This window comes from Diceros bicornis, chromosome 19, assembly GCF_020826845.1.
Source record: "Diceros bicornis minor isolate mBicDic1 chromosome 19, mDicBic1.mat.cur, whole genome shotgun sequence".
Classification (NCBI taxonomy): domain Eukaryota; kingdom Metazoa; phylum Chordata; class Mammalia; order Perissodactyla; family Rhinocerotidae; genus Diceros; species Diceros bicornis.
The window spans coordinates 12,980,308-12,997,512 of NC_080758.1; positions in this window are offsets into that span (position 1 = coordinate 12,980,308).

The window sequence follows — 17,205 nt, forward strand, 5'->3', positions numbered from 1 at the left end:
GGATACCTGGGCTTTACATCTGTTGTTCCAGAATAATTATGAATAGCCTCCCCATCAGTCTCAAAGTGGGCTGGTGTGGATGATAAATTATATGGTCTCTCTACATCTTAACCATATGAAGTCTTTGTGCATGAAACACGTATAAAGTTTTGTTCAGGAAACTTTAGAGTTTCACAAAATCCCAGAATCAAAAGTTACTTTAAAAAAAATGAGTTTCCTAATCAAATAATTTTTGAAAATGCAGCACCCTGAAACCCCCTCTTGGAAATCCACAATATTCTTAAAAAATAGCAAAGGTTCTGAGGAGCTCCACAATTAAAAACAAAGAACTAAAATGATTCAATACGGGGCCGGCCCCGTGGCTTAGCGGTTAAGTGTGCACGCTCCGCTGCTGGTGGCCTGGGTTCACATCCCGGGCGCACACCGACGCACCGCTTCTCCAGCCATGCTGAGGCCGCGTCCCACATACAGCAACTAGAAGGATGTGCAACTATGACATACAACTATCTACTGGGGCTTTGGGGAAAAAAAAAGGAGGAGGATTGGCAATAGATGTTAGCTCAGAGCCGGTCTTCCTCAGCAAAAAGAGGAGGATTAGCGTGGATGTTAGCTCAGGGCTGATCTTCCTCACACACACACACAAAAAATAAAATAAAATAAAAAAGTAAAATAAAATAAAATGATTCAATATGATTAAATTCAGTGTTCCCCACAACTATTTGATCAGACAAATCTTTTTTCTTCACCAAATGATATCCCTAGTCCTATGGAAAACAATTTAGAAAACACTACTTTAAAAATATTATAGGGCCAGCCCTGGTGGCCTAGTGGTTAAGTTTGGTGCGCTCCACTTTAGTGTCCTGGGTTTGGTTCCCGGGTGCAGACCTGCGTCACTCCTCTGTCAGTGGCCGTGCTGTGGTGCTGGCTCACATACAAAAAGAGGAAGATTGGCAGCAGATGTTAGCTCAGGGCAAGTCTTCCTCAGCCAAAAACTGAAAAAAAAAAAAATATATATATATATATAAAATTACAGATAAACCTAAGGCAAGCAGAGCAAAGGAAGAAATATTAGAGCTGAAATTAATAAAATAATAGAAAAACTATAAAGTCAATGAAACAAAAAATTTGTTCTTTGAAAAGATCAACAAAACTGACAAATCTTTAGCTAGACTGACCAAGAAACAAATAGAGAAGACTCAAATTACTAAAATCAGGAATGAAAGAGGGGACATCACTACTAGCCTTACAGAAATAAAAAGTTTATAAAGGAATACTGTGAACAACCGTGCCAAAAAATTAGGTGACTCAGATGAAATGGACAAATTCCTAGATAGACATTGACCACCAAGACTGACTCAAGAAGAAACAGAAAATTTGAATAGATCTATAACAAGTAAAGAGATTGAACTAATAACCAAAACTTTTTCCACAAAGAAAAGCCCAGGCTCAAATGGCTTGACTAGAGAATTCTATCAAACATTTAAGGAATAATTAACATCAATTCTTCAAAAAGTCTTCCAAAAATTAGAAGAGGAGTGAACATTGGCCAACTCATTCTATGACATCGGTATTACCTCGATAATAAAGCCAGACAAAGACATCACAAGAATAGGAAACTACAGACTAATATCCTTATGGTTATAGAAGCAAATATCCTCAATAAAATACCAGCAAACTGAATCTAGAATGTAAAACGAATTACACACTGGGAATTTATCCCAGGAATGTAAAGTTGACTTAACATTGAAATCAATTAAAGTAATACACTATATTAATAGACTGAAGGATCAAACCCACATGATTATCTCAGTATGTACAGAAAAAGCATTTAACAAAATCCAACACCCTTTCATGATAGAAAAAAATAATAGTAACACTAAACAATCTAGGAATAGAAGGGAACTTAACCCAGTAGAGAGCATTTACAAAAATCCCACAGCCAGGGGCCGGCCCGGTGGCGCAAGCAGTTAAGTGCACGCGCTCTTCTGCAGTGGCCCGGGGTTCGCAGGTTCGGACCCTGGGTGCACACCAATGCACCACTTGTCAGGCCATGCTGTGGCAGCATCCCATATAAAGTAGAGGAAGATGGGCACGGATGTTAGCTCAGGGCCACTCGTCCTCAGCAAAAAAAAAAAAGAAAAAAAAGAGAGGAGGATTGGCATTGGATGTTAGCTCAGAGCTGATCTTCCTCAAAAAAAAAAAAAAATCCCACAGCCGATATTCTCCTTAATGATGAAAGAATGAATGCTTTCTGTCTAAGATCAGGAGCAAGACAAGGAGGTCTGCTCTCACCTTGTCTATTAGATATTGTACTGGACATTCTAGCCAGGGCAATTAGAGAAGAGAAAGAAATAAAAGGCATCTAGATTGGAAAAGCAGTAGGATTATTTGCAGATGACATCATCTTGTATATTATAAATAGTAAGGAATTCATTAAAAAACCGTTAGAACTAATAAACAAGTTCAGGAAGGTTGTAGGATATAAGATTGATATAAAACCAATTGTATCTCTACAAAATATCAATGAAAACTTTGAAAATGAAATTAAGTAAACAATTCTATTTACCATAGCATCAAAAAGAATCAAATACTTAGGAATAAATTAACAAAAGAAGCACAAAACTTGTACTCTGAAAACGATAAGACATTTGAAAGAAATTAGAGAAGACCTAAATATGTAGGAAAACATCTCATTTTCATGGATTGGAAGACTTAATATTGTTAAGATGGCAATACTCCCCAAATTGATCTACAGATTCTAAGAAATTCTTATAAAAATCCCAACTGGCTTCTTTTCAGTTAGCAAGCTGATTGTAAGATTCACGTGAAAACGCAAGGGACCCAGAATTGCCAAAACAACCTTGAAAAAGAACAAAGTCAAGGGACTCACAGTTCCTGAACTCAAAACTTGTTACAAAGCTACGGTAATCAAGACAGTGTGGTATTGGCATAAGGATAGACGTGTAGATAATAGAATAGATCGAAAGAGTAGAAATAAATCCTTACATTTATAGTCAGTTGATCTTTGACAAGGATGCCAAGTCAATTCAATGGGAGGAAATACAGTCTTTCCAATAAAAGATGCTGGGACCTCTGGATATTAACATGCAAAAGAATGAATTTGGACCCCTTCCTCCCACTATACACAAAGAATAACTCAAAATAGATCACAGACCTAAAGGTTAGAACTGAAACTACAAAATTCTTAGAGGAAAACATTGAAGCAAATCTTTGTGACGTTAGGTTAAGCAAAACCTTCTTAGATACAACACCAAAAAAGCACAAAAAACTAAAGAAAAAAATAAATTGGACTTTGTCAAAATTAAAAACTTTTGTGCTTCAAAGGACACCATAAAGAAAGTAAAAAGACTAGCTGCAGAATGGTAGAAAATATTTGCAAATCATATATATGATAAGGAACTTGTATTCAGAATATATTAAAAAAAAAAAACCCTACAACACAGCAAATAAAAGACAATAAACGAATTGAAGAGTAGGCAAGGGATTTGAATAGACATTTCTCCAAAGAAGATATACAAATGACAAGCACATTACAAGATGGTCAACATCATTAGTCATTAGGGAAATGCAAATCAAAGCCACGAGATACACTTCATACCCACTAGTATGGCTAAAATAAAAAAGGCAGACCATCATAAGTGTTGGTGAAGCTATGGAGAAGTGGGAATCCTTATATAATCCTGGTGGGAATGTAAAATGGTGCAGCCACTTCGGAAAACAGTTCAGCAATTCATCAAAAGGTTAAACATAGAGTTAGCGTTTAACCCAGCCATTCCACTCCTAGGTACATCCCCAGGAGAAATGAAAACATATATTTGCACAAAAACTTATACACGAAAGTTCATACTGGCGTTATTCATAATAGCCAAAAACTGGAAACAACTAAAATGCCCATCAATTGATGATTGGATAAACAAAATGTGGTATATCAATAAAATGGAGTATTCTTTGGCTGTAAAAAGGTGTGAAGTACTGATACATGCTACAACGTGGATGAATATTGAATACATTATACTAAGTGAAAAAAGCTAGTCACACACAAAACATATTGTATGATTTCATATTGTATGATTCCACTTATATTATGAAATATACAGAATAGGCAAATGCATCGAGTCAGAAAGTGGGTAAGTGGTTGCCTGAGGCTGGGGGTAGGGGAAAGGAATGGGGTGTGACTGCTAATAGGTATGGGGTTTCTTTTGGGGGTGATGAAAGTATTCTAACATTAGATTGTGGTGATGGTTGTACAATTCTATGAGAACCCAGTGAATTGTACACTTGAAAAGGGTGAATTGTACAGTATGTGAATTATATGTCAATAAAGCTGTTGAAAAATAAGTTATTAAATAAGGAAAGTAAATAAAAAGACCACAAAATATGAGGGAGCCATTATGATAGAAACCGCCTGTCAAACTTAAAAGCAAGTACGTTAAAAGAAACATTTAAAAAGCAATTATAGGAAAGGATTTATTGCAGAGCTTAAATTCTTTTCGTATTACAGAAAAAATTTAAATATACACCAGAGTAAAGGGACACATATAAATAACTCCCACGTCTCCATCACCCAGACCAGCAAGTATCAACTCACGGCCCATCTGGTTTTAGCTACACTCCCACCCACTCCCTCGCCCCGAATTTTTGATGCAAATCCCAGAATCATGTCATTCCATTATTGCAGGAATATTGTTAAGGATATTGTCCACCACGTCCTGTGTCTTCCTCATGAAGACCTGTGAGTAGACTTTCTTTTTTTTTTGGTGAGGAAGATTAACCCTGAGCTAACATCCGTTGCCAATCCTCCTCCTTTTTGCTGAGGAAGACTGGCCCTGGGCTAACATCCGTGCCCATCTTCCTCCACTTTATATGGGACGTCGCCACAGCATGGCTTGTAGTGTGCCACAGCAGTGCGTCAGTCCGTGCCCGGGATCCGAACCTGCGAACCTCGGGCTGCCAAAGCAGAGCGCGCAAGCTTAACCGCTACGCCACCAGGCCAGCCCCTCTAGACTTTCTTTTTAGCGTCTGTATCTGGAAAAGATAAGTTTTTTCTGAGCAATGGGTTTGCTTTCTTTGCTTAGATAGTACACTGTGTCTTCCTTTCTGCCGTTGTCACTAGGATGCTCAGAGACAATTTGGCAGCCAGACACCTGAAAGGTCTTTACAGTAGGCAGTTTTGTGAACCAGCTGAACTCCTAGCTGGCTTTTGTTTTCTTTCCTGTAGCTGAGATTACTAGTGGCCTATCTGTTATCCATTCTCCCTTCCTTCCGAGTAACCAAGCCCTGATTTTATTTGAAGTGGCATTGTGCAGAGCTAAAAGACTGCCCTCAGTCTCCTGTGCAGCTAGGGCTCAATTCTGCCGTGATATAAAAAAAGAAGTTTTGGCCTGGAACTTCCAAGAGGATCCTTAAAGAAAGCTGGGATTGCAGAGTTTTCTCCCTTCCTTCTTCCAGCTGCTTAGATGTGGCTGCAATGGCTGGAGTTCCTGTAGCCTTTTTGAACCATGAGGTATCCTTGAGGGTGGGAGCCACATTCTAAGGATTTAATGAAGCAGGATGCTAGGAGCCTGCATCCTCGATTTTGTGGGGCTGCCACACTAGTTCTGGACTTCCTCCCTCCCCATTTTATTTACGTAAGAGAAAAAGAAATGTCTATGGTGTTTAGGCCAGTGTTATTTCTGGTCTCTCTTCCCAGCAGCTGAGCAACATACCTATCAGATACACTGCTCCTTATTTTTTCTTCCCCTGATTCCCTCATGTATTGATTTCATCTTGTATGTATTTTTATAAACCACTTTAAGTCCTTTATGGACTTGGAGTCAAAATAAATAATTTATTAAAGGCAGCATTACACAATCGAGCACATGGATTCTTATTTCAAAGAGCAACAACAAAAAACATTTGCAGACAAAAGTTGAACTGTGTCTTGTGATTCAAAAACTGAAGTTTGAATCAGGAAGGAAATACGTTACTTATTACCAGAAAGATGGGCACCACATGGAAATCCAGTTTCCAGCCGAGCGAGTTTTTAAAATTTGAAAAGCTGAACAAAAACGGACCATATGTCCCACCGTGAAGGAAGGGTTAGGTCTTCCCAGTGTGTTAAAACAAAGGAATATCAGATTGCCACTAGGAATGACAAATATGACCATGATGTCAAAATAAGGCAAGGAGGTCTTCAAGGTAACAGGCAGGGAGAAAGACAGGACTTGGCCTGGTGCCCGTGCCTCGTTAGTCACCGCTGTGCAAAATTACGTCTCCAGTATCTTTAAGGATCAGAAGAGGTTGCACAGTTAACAATAATTGGTGATTTGCGGGTGGAAGGTGAGGCTCTTATTTCACGGAGCTGTTGATAATTTAGGGTTTCCACTTAATACGTGCATACTGAAGAGTTGATAGATGTTCCCAGAGGTGATATCAAAAACATGCGGCATGAAGGGGGCCCCTGCCAGCTCAGGTGTTAACCTTTTAGGTGCTAGGTGGTAGGATGGGCTGGAGGGTCCCAAGAGAGGGGTTGGGTGCATCCTGGAGGTCCAGTGAGTACTTGGGAGATTCAGAGCAGTGCAGTTTATCAACCATTGGAGAAATACTTCAGTATTTTAATAACTCGTGCAGCCACACTGGTACCAAGTTATTATCAGCCCTGATTATACTGAATTTTAAACATTTTTTTCTTTTTTCTTTTTGTGAGGAAGATTAGCCCTGAGCTAACATCCATGCCAATCCTCCTCTTTTTGCTGAGGAAGACTAGCCCTGAGCTAACATCTGTGCCCATCTTCCTCCACTTTTTATGTGGGACACCGCCACAGCATGGCCTGACAAGTGGTGCGTCGGTGCGTGCCCGGGATCCAAACCTGTGCCGCCAGCAGTGGAGCGCGTGCACTTAACCGCTACGCCACAGGGCTGGCCCCTTAAACATTTTTTTCTTAAGCAAAGTTTTAAAAGTGAAAACAGATTTCTATATGTGCCCGGGAGAGGAAATCATAAAAAACTAATAATAATGACTCCTGGTTTTTGAGCACTTATTGTGCTAAGCACTTTATAATTCACAATCTCATTTAACCCTTACAACGGCAGCCCTTCAATGTGATTTTTTGGTTCAAGTGACTGAAACCCAACTGAAATTGGCTCGAGCAAAGAAGGGAATCTACTAAGGCCTGTAAGTAGAAGTCTAGCGGGATTCAGGCATGGCTGAATCCAGGAGCTCAAAGATATCACCAGAACTCAGTTTTCTTTTCCCTGCTTCACTGCCCAGCTTTCTCTGGTGTTTTCCAAGTAGACTCCCTCTCCATGTGGTAGCCCTGGTGGCTTAATGCTTACATTATCCTTCTAACAACATTAGCATAACGAGAACTTTTTATTTCTAATAATTCCAATGAAAGTTTCAGGACTGAGTCTCACTAGATTGACTTGGGTCACGTGCCCATCCCTGAACCAAACTCTGTGAATGGTTTTAGAATGCTGCTGGAAGGCTCTGATTGGCCAGTCACCAGTCCATCTCTGGATCTGGGATGGGGCCAACATTTCCTGAAACACATGGCAGTGAGGGCATGTCACTAGTCGCCAGAAAAAGAGGGATGCTGGGCAGAGAAAATGTCAGATGTCTACTAAAAGTGTCCCCATTTTATTAACAAAGAAACTGAGGCTACTGAATGTCTAATTGTTCGTGGATCAGCCAGAGAGACAGCCTGGCTGGAACATGGTAAGCAAGGGGAGATTGCGGGAGAGGAAGACAGTGAGGAATCGGGGTTGGGCAGGGGTGCAGATCATGTGGGGCCTTGTGGGTCATTGTAAGGACATGAGCTTTTGCTCTGAGTGGGATAGAAGGCTCAGAGCAGAGGAGTGAAGTGATCTGCTGTAGGTTTTAAAAAGAATCATTCTAGCTGCTCTGTTGTTCAAATGTAAAACCTTATATTGCTGTGTCTAGCCTCTCATGTTTATTCATGTAACAAATATGAAACGGACACGGGGCCCAGGCCTGGCCAATCAGCAGATTCTATTTCCCTGGCCAGTGATTGTCTCAGGGGTCAGCGTGTGACCCACAGCAGCCCAGCAAGATCCAGTCCAGGCACTTCTCCCATAACTATTGGGAGAAAAGAAACTGTTTCCACTGGTGTTGCTAAAGATATAAGTTTTGCCACCAAGAGCCACCACTTAGTGAGAATCCACCTAAGAAGGAGAGGAAGAAAGTCTGACCTTGATGACATCGGTTGACCCCTAGATCCAGCCAAGCCTGAAGTCATTCTAGCCCTGGATTTCTTAGTTCTGTGAGTCAATATATTCCACTTTTCATTTAAGCCACTTTGAGCTGGGTTTCTAATACTCACAATTGAAAGAAACCTGAATGAGATGACATGTATACTGAGCCCCACTCTGTGCTCGGTTCCAGAGACAGACCCTAGGATGGTTTTGAGTAGGTCCTTGCTGCTAACCAGCTCACAGTTGAGTGATCTCGATAAAGAACTCGTGCCTGTTTTCCCGCTCCCTCTAGGTTACAGACTCCTTTTGCACAAAGACAGTCTTGTACCTTTTCTGTCCCTCCCAGGGGCACTATTGTAGAGCCTCCAGTGGGTGCTCCCTAAATGGTTCCCAACAGGTTGCTTGAGGATGTGACTTTCAACAGGAAAATGTTAAAAATCCATGTGGCTGGGAAACCACGTGCCTGCATCCAAGAGTCCCCCACAGCTCCCATCCCACAGACCCCTGGCCGGCAATTAACCCCAAAGTAAAGGGAAAGACAACAAGAAAAGCTCTATTCCCTTTCTTCGCTTCCAAGGAGTGAGCTTGATAAGATCGGCCCTTGGCCGCCTCCTGCCATCTTTCATGTTGCATTGGGTTTCATTTGTGTCCTCTAAGGGGCTGGTTCCGCAGCCAGAGCTGTCTCCAGAGGACCCAGGTTGGCTTCCATCCGGCCCACCTGAGGCCAGGTGGAGGAGAAAACAGTTTTCCCACCTCTGTCTTAACAGCTGACCTGAGCTGGAGCCCGCTGGGGAAAGGGCTTCCTGACCCCGGGATTGGGGATAGGATTACAGGATCTGTCACCCCCATCTGCCACCTCGACCTCCCCAAAAGGTGTGTCTTTGTGTAGAGGAAGAGGGGGAAGGGCCCTAAATGCCTCCCTCTAGTCCCTCGGGGTGAGAGAGCACGGAGGTGAACCCAATATAAGATTACAGACCATCTGATCCTCCTGCTCCCCAGTTCCCGCGTCTGGCGTGGGAGGCTCTGCACAGCCCATCCCCAGCCGCACCGCCCAGCATTGCCTTGTGCCCCTCTCCTCGTGCCAGGAACCTAAGCTTATAGCTTTCCCACCTGCTCCCTTCGCCCGCTGGGCACTTTCAGAACGCCCTGCCTTTGCCTCTGCTGTGCCTTCTGCCTGTCGTGTCCTCTCTCCCATCCTTGCTTAGCGATCTCTGATTCATTCCTCAGGACTAGCTCAGATGGCACCTGTGACGCCTTCTCAACACCAAACCCTCCCCCACCACTTCCCGCCCCCTGCACCACAAACACAGCAGAATTTGTCTCTTTTGTACTTTGTTCAAACTCCAGGTGAAGGGCTTCTCAAGTTTTGCTATTCAAGGCACCCTTTCGGAAGCTTGAATTTTTAGCTGCAGACCTGAACGGATGAAATCACATCCAGAATCATCACGCGATTTACACAGGCCCTGCCTGGCCCTGTTTCAGAGCCATTTGCTGCTCTGACCTTGCTGGCTTCTACGCTCAGGAAGCCATTCTTGCCCGGTCGCATAAATGCACAATCCTCCTCGGGCACCAGCCTGTGGTCACACCACGCCTTTCCCCTCTTATCCGCCTTCCCAACGCAGCTCAGCTCAAGTTCCTGCAAGGCTGGGCCCTGCCAACCGCCCAGCCTTATCTCATGGCACTTCCCACCCCTGCCTCCCACTCTTCCTCACTACCCGGGCGTCCTTTCTCTTTCTCTGATGCCCAAACTCTCTCGGGCTTCAATCAAGGCTGTTCCCGCAGGCTGTTCCCTCTCTTCCCCTATTCTTTGCCTAATTCCCACTCAGCCTTCAGGTTTCTGCTTGAATGTCACTTCCTCAAGAAGACTTCCCTGACCCCAAGCTAAATTAAACCCCTTGGTGACACGCTTATATCGCGCCCGCTTGCTGCCAGTGAGGGTAACAATTGTCACCGTTCCCAATTCATGCCGAGAGTACGTTCTTTCTCCTTTCTCTAAATCCCACCCATTTTCTAGGAACCTGGTTAAGGCCTGTGTCCGCCCCCAAGGCTGGGCAGGGATCTCAGCCCCGGCGGGGGCTCACCTTCAGCCATCAGCTCTTAGGTGGACTTAAAAGTTCCCGCAGGTGCCCAGCACTTCAGCTAGCACGTCCTGCCACGTTGTTCAACTGCCTCAAGAGAGGCTCCTTGTTTCTTTGGCTTAATTACAAGTGACCTGAAGGTGAGGGTCTTTTCTCCTCTACATCGTGTCTCTCAAAGCCCCTAACTCAAGTCTGGTCATCGTGAACACTCCCTTTTCCTTTTCCTAAAACTCTCCCCCTCCCTCTCTCTCGCTCTCTCTAACACACACACACACACACACACACACACACACACACACACACACACACGCATAAACACAGACACACACACACCCCTCCCTCTCTGTGGTCCCACAGGATAGGCATAGTGGGCTGGTAGCAAGTTTAGTGGTACAACATCATTCCCCTTTTATCAAGGCAGCCTCATTGTAACTAAAAGAATTTTTGGAAAGTCCTGGGTTTGAATCCTGATTCAGCTATCTAAATGGCAGGCGATCTTGGGTCAGCATCTTAACCTCAGATTCCTCATTTATAACGTGGAAACTGAAAAAGCCTAATTGTAGGCTCAATATAATAGTTGAATGATTTGATACTTATAACTGTCATATGAAAATACATGTAGTATGATCTCATTGTGTAAAAGGAAAACCTTCTGTGTGTTTGAAAGCGTGGGAGAAAGTCTGACGGGGCTCATCCAAACTGATGGAGTGGTTACGCCTGGGCGGGGAGAGGGCCATAAGGGGGGATGGTAAAGTGTTTTCTTCCCTGTTAGGCTCTTCTACTCTCTTGTTTGAATTTCTAATGAGACGGCATTCACATATCACTGGTTGCAGTGGATTAGGCTGCTGTTGAGCAAATATGTACCCTCTCCCCCTCCACTTCCGTGGAAGGGATATACTTCTTCATCTCTCGTCTTTGGCCTAGGCTATGTGACTGGCTTTGGCCAATGGGATATTAGTGGACATGGTAGAAACAAAGGCTTGAAGTGTGCTGGCGAGTCCCCCATGCTGCTGCCTCTCACCATGAAGAGAACATGCCCTGGGTAGCAGGCTAGTCCTCCCCAGACGAGTGACATGTGGGGCAGATCTGAACCAAATCCACTGTCCAGAGGCCCCGCTGAGGTCATGAGATCAACAGTGTGCCTTCTCAGAAAACCCACAGATGCGTGAGCCAGAAATAAATGAGAGTTTCTTCCGTAGCAAAAGCTGACTGATACACTTGTGTTACTTTTAAAAGAGAAGAAAACTAAATAGAAAAAAATAAAATCAGGAAACAGAGCACCAAGCAAATAGCTGTTCAATAAATGCCAGATCCTCTTCCATCGCCTAATCCTCCTTCAAGGGCTGGTTCGGAAGTCTCCAGAAGCCCCTCCAGGCCCCAGTTGGAATGGGTTGCCCTTTCCCCTGGCACTTTGCACCCACCACTTGTTTTATTCTGTCTTTCAAAACATTTAGTGATTCCCATGGCCTTCCCGCCCACTCAAGACAGTCCCTGCCTTCAAGGAGTTTACAATCTAGTTGCTTAAACACAATAAAAATACAAAGGAATCTTCGCTTCTTTCCCCTAGGCCCAGTTCCTTCAAGCCTTTCACAGCCTGAGTATCTTGGTGGGCTGGGCCTGGTTTTAATGTTTAAGGTACTTATTTTGTGTCCACTGTGGTCACCAAGTATAACCCAAAGTGGGGACTATTATTATCGCCATATTATAGTCGAAGAAATGGAAGCTTACAAGGCACGATGCTCCAAGGTCGTGCAGCTTGCGAGGTTGAGCCAGAGTTGGGGCTCAGGTCTGCCTGGATTCAAAGCTGCTTCCTGGGTTTGAGTGGCAGGCTCACTTCTGCAATAAGAGGCTTCCTCATGCGCTTGGTGGAGGCTTTTAGGTTAAAGAGCAGAAATAAACAAAACGTTGTGGTTGGTTGCTACACATCCAAAGCTGACTGGTGTCTCTGAGAGGGGGGCACCTGCTGAGAGCGATGGCTGCTCCATCCACAGTCACCATCTGCAGATAAGCAGGACTTTTTCAATTCACGGAGTTGACAAAGGCTCCGGGTCACTCTGCAGAAGCCCCAGGGTCTTACTAGCAAAGCTGAGAGGTTCCCCAAGTTGGTAGCCAGCCAGGAAGTGGATCTGGTACGGGCACGGGAATCAGGCGGTTGAGGTCTGAGTTCGGACTCTGCGCTTTATTTGCTGTGCTACTTGAGGCGAGTCAGTCAGCACTTCTGGGCTGTGAATGGTTGGAGTTGGTAAAGTTGGGGCCAGCGTGGCCCACAGGCACGTTTGTTTGGATGGCGCATTGTTCTTATTTTGTTTCATTTTAGTTTATTTGGCAACATTAAAACAACGAGGTGTTGGTGAGGAAACAGTCACTTATACATGACTGGCCGGAGGGGATCTTGGTACAAACACTATGAGGGGACAATTTGGCAAATTCATTAAATATTAAAAATGCACATGCAGAAATTCTACTTTTTGGAATTTAGCCCACAGATACACTCACACATGTGAAAAATGATATAAGTCAGAGGTTATTCAGGCAGCATTGTTTAGAATGAAACAGCCCAGCGCCTATCAATAGGGGATAGCTTAGATCAAATATGGATCATCCACACGATGGAATACTATACAGCTGGGAAAAAAATGAGGACACTGTCTAGGTTCTGACAAGGAAAGTTCTCTGCGATATATTGTCAAGTAAAAAAGCCAGGTGTGAAACAAAATGTTTATTGTACTGTCTTTTGTATAAAGAAAAATATATATGTATGTATGTTACCATTTGCTTGTATAACTATAAAGAAACTTTAATTTTATTTATTTATTTATTTATTTTTCCCCCAAAGCCCCAGTAGACAGTTGTATGTCATAGCTGCACATCCTTCTAGTTCCTGTATGTGGGACGCGGCCTCAGCACGGCCGGAGAAGCAGTGCGTCAGTGCGCGCCCGGGATCCGAACCCGGGCTGCCAGCAGTGGAGCGCGAGCACTTAACCGCAAAGCCACGGGGCCGGCCCAGAAACTTTAAATATTCACAAAAAAAATCAATAACTATTACCTCTGGGAGTAAGGGGCTAGAGTGGGAGGGAAATTTTTTGTTTACCTTTTCAAAATGTTTTGAATTTTGAAAAAAATTTTAAAACACCAGATGTTTTCATGTATAGTCGATCTAGTGATCCTGCAGGCAGGAGTCAGCTGGAGCGGGCTGCCTCTCAGATGCGGGGCAAGCTCTCCAGTTTGCCACAGACCCCACCACTCCCTGTTGTCTCCCTGACCCTAAGACCTGGTGTCTGTTGCCATTTATCATTTTGCTCCCTGTAGTTTTTCTTAGAAAAAAGAGAAAAGTGAAACACTTCTTATACCCATGTCTCTATCAAAAGTGGCAGGCTCTATACTTGAGGGTAGATGCAAAGATGGCTCCCAGTACCAATGAAAGTTCCAGAACCAATTCTCATCAGCTCAGCCTGGCTCACGTGCCTACTCTGTGGCCTGTGGGACGGAATGGCTGATCTGCTTCTCTTACAGGCATTACCTGTGTGGCCCCGAGTTTGTGACTCTGGAGTAGGTGGTTTCAAGGTATCTCCCGCCTCTATGATTCCTGAACTGCTTCTGCCCCTAATTTGCTGTGTGGCCTTAGACAAACCACCTCCCCTCTCTGGGCCTCTATGTCCCCATTTGTTAAATGAGAAACTTGAAGTGGATTATCTCAGAGGCCCTTCAGCTCTAAGAATCTCCCACTTGATTTCTCCTTGAGCACTTCTGTCACTGTCTCCGAAGAGAGATGAAGCGGGCTGGGGGCCACCGTGGGGGGTGGTGGGGGTGCGTGGGGAGTGGGGGGCAGAGGCCTTCCTTTCCTGTTGGGGCTGTGTGGGCTGCAGTGGGAGGTTCCTTTTTCTTTCTTCCTCACTTTCTTTCCTTTTTTTTTAACCAGAATGTTATTTTAAACCCTAAGTGGGGAGCTGCTAAAAGCCACATGCCTTGAATCTCACGTGCTGCAACCTCTTGTGGGGAGAGAGCGAGCAGAGCTCCTCATTCTTACTGTTCTCTCCCCTCCCCACACCCCAAGGGGGGGCAACTCCCTCCATTCATCCTTTGCTGGGCTGAGTCACAAAACTGAAAACCACTTGTCTCCTGACCTGTGCCAGCCTCCAGGGCTGCAGTCCCAGAGCCGTCGCCTCTCAAACTTGCACACGTGTGCGGCGCACCTGGACATCTTGTTAGGACGCAGGCTCTGGGTCAGCGGGTCTGGGGGCGGCCTGAGGTCCTGCATGTCCAGCAAGCTCCCAGGCGATGCCCAGGAGCATCAAGGCTTTGAACCACAGGACCGGGCTGCTGTTAGCTCAGAAAATCCAGCTGGAAAATCATCTGAAAATACTTGCCTGCTCTTCTCATTTTGAATCTGCCTTGCTTCTTTGTTTTAAATAATACTCTTTAAACATGTGATACATGCAAAAGGTAAGAAAAAATCAAATGCTTATAATACGGGCACAGACTGAAAGGTCGGTCTCCCCGTGTCTCACCCCTCAGTTCCCAGAAGTGGCTTGTTACCCACTTTCTCACGTCTTCCTCCAGAGAGAGTTTGTGCATAATGAGAAGAATTGTCATTCTAGCTATTCTTTATTGACCAATTCCTACGTCCTAGGCACCGAGCAGGGCCCCTTATGTAGATTACTTTATTTAATCCTTCCAGCAAGCCCAGCTCTCAGGCCCCAATTTTACAGTTGGGGAAACTGAAGCACAGAGAGGTTGAGTACTTTGCTCTTCATTACACAGCAAGGGAGGCCAGAATCGGGACGCCTGGTCCTTGCCTGCTTTCATGATTCAACACCTCTGTAGACATAGGCACTCCTGCCCGCTTCTTTTTGTTACGGCCGAGACAGCATATAATGTCCTGAACCTGGCTTTTTCTCCTTAACAGTTGCTCTTGAAGAGGGCTCCGTCCCACTACGTGGAGAGCTGCCTTTTTCTTTGAACAACAGCAGAGAATTTCTTTGCAACTAGGGACCTTCTTTATTTAATCAGGGGCCTGTTCAGAGGATGGAGAAGGACGGGGTCGTTCCAGTCGTTTCCCTACAAGCTGCTGTAACATAGAGCCTCGTTCATAGATCATTTGACACACGGGTGAGGAGAGCTGTAGGATGAACTCTTAGACCTGGAATTGCTGGGGTCAAAGGCTGTATTCCTTTCAAGTTGGGGAGTTGATGTCGACTGTTTTCCAAGCAGCTACAACTTTCTCTCACCAGCGGTGGGCGAGTGCCTGTTTCCCCAGAGCCTGGCCAACGCCGTCTTATAAACTTCTGGCTTTTTCTGCTGCTGATTTTGAACCGCCCGCAGGAAGCAGAGCTGGGCGAGACTGCCTCTCCCTGCCTGAGAGTCAAAAACACCAGCCGAGGTCTGTGGCTTTGAGATCGTTTTTCCAGCCCCAGCGGCTCTGTTCTCCTGGTCGGGTCAGCCTGTTCCTCCGAAGAGCAGCGTTTGTCACCAGGGATTTAATGGCTCAAAAATAAAGGGGATCTGATTGCACTCGGGAGCCCCGGCCAGCCAGGAGCCCAGGCTGCGAGCTCCAAGCCCTCCTCCCAGCCCCCAGGGACCACGGCTAAGAGACTGGAGGAAGCCACGAAGAACAATGAAGTTTGGCTTCTCAGAACCCCGAAAGGCAGAGGGGCCCAGCACAAAGGAGACAAGAAACTGAAGGTCAGGGTTCAGCCTGGGCTCTGCCCCAAGCCTTGGCCTGAAATGACTTCCCTTTATTTTAGAGCAGGGATAAGCCCACAGACTCAGGAGCCCCATGACCTGGGTTCAAATCCTGCTTCCTTCACCTTTGAGCTCTGTGACTTTAGGTTAGTGACTTAACCTCTCTGGACCGCAGTTTTCCCATCTGCAAATGGGATAATGAGTCTTACTTCCCAGTGTGCCTGTGAGGATTAACTGCTTTAATGCACACAAAGATTCTGGAACAACACCTGGCACAAAGAAAGTTGGTCATTATCTGTCTAGAATGTCAACTCCAGGAGGGTAGAGACCTTGTCTCCCTCATTCCCAGCAGTATCCCCTGCCCCAGCACATAGTAGGTCCTCCTCTTAAATATTCACTGGAGGAATGAATGAATGAACATTTCACTTCCCCTCCCTGAGCCTCAGTTTCCTTATTTGTAAAATGGGAGATTTTTATTTCATTCTCTGTGCTCGTCTAAGTGTTCCTAATCTACAGTGATCGTATGTCATTGCTTTCCGCAAGTGGAAGAAAAAATTATAAAAAAATATATAAACTCAGGGCCGGCCCGGTGGCGCAAGCAGTTAAGGGCGCGCACTCCGCTGTGGCGGCCCGGGTTCGGATCCCGGGCGCGCACCGACACACCGCTTGTCAAGCCATGCTGTCGTGGCGTCCCATATAAAGTGGAGGAAGATGGGCATGGATGTTAGTCCAGGGCCAGTCTTCCTCAGCAAAAAGAGGAGGATTGGCAGATGTTAGCTCAGGGCGGATCTTCCTCACACACACACACACACAAAATGTATAAACTCATCCATAATCGCCGAAACTTGGAAGCAACCAAGATGTCCTTCAGTAGGTGAATGGCTCAACAAACTGGTTCATCCAGACAATGGAATATTATTCAGCACTAAAAAGAAATGAGCTATCAAGCCACGGAGAGACGTGGAGGAACCATAATGCGTATTACTGAGTGAAACAAGCCCATCTGAAAAGGCTACGTACTGTGTTTCGAACTATATGACATTCTGGAACAGGGTAAATTATGGTGGCAGCGAAAAGATCAGTGGCTGCTAGGGTTAAAGGGGAGGGAGGGATGACTAGGCAGAGCACGGAGGATTTGTAGGGCAGTGAAGTTATTCTACATGGTACAGCAGTGGTAAATATGTGTTATTATACCTTTGTCCAAACCCACAGACTATACAGCACAGCATGA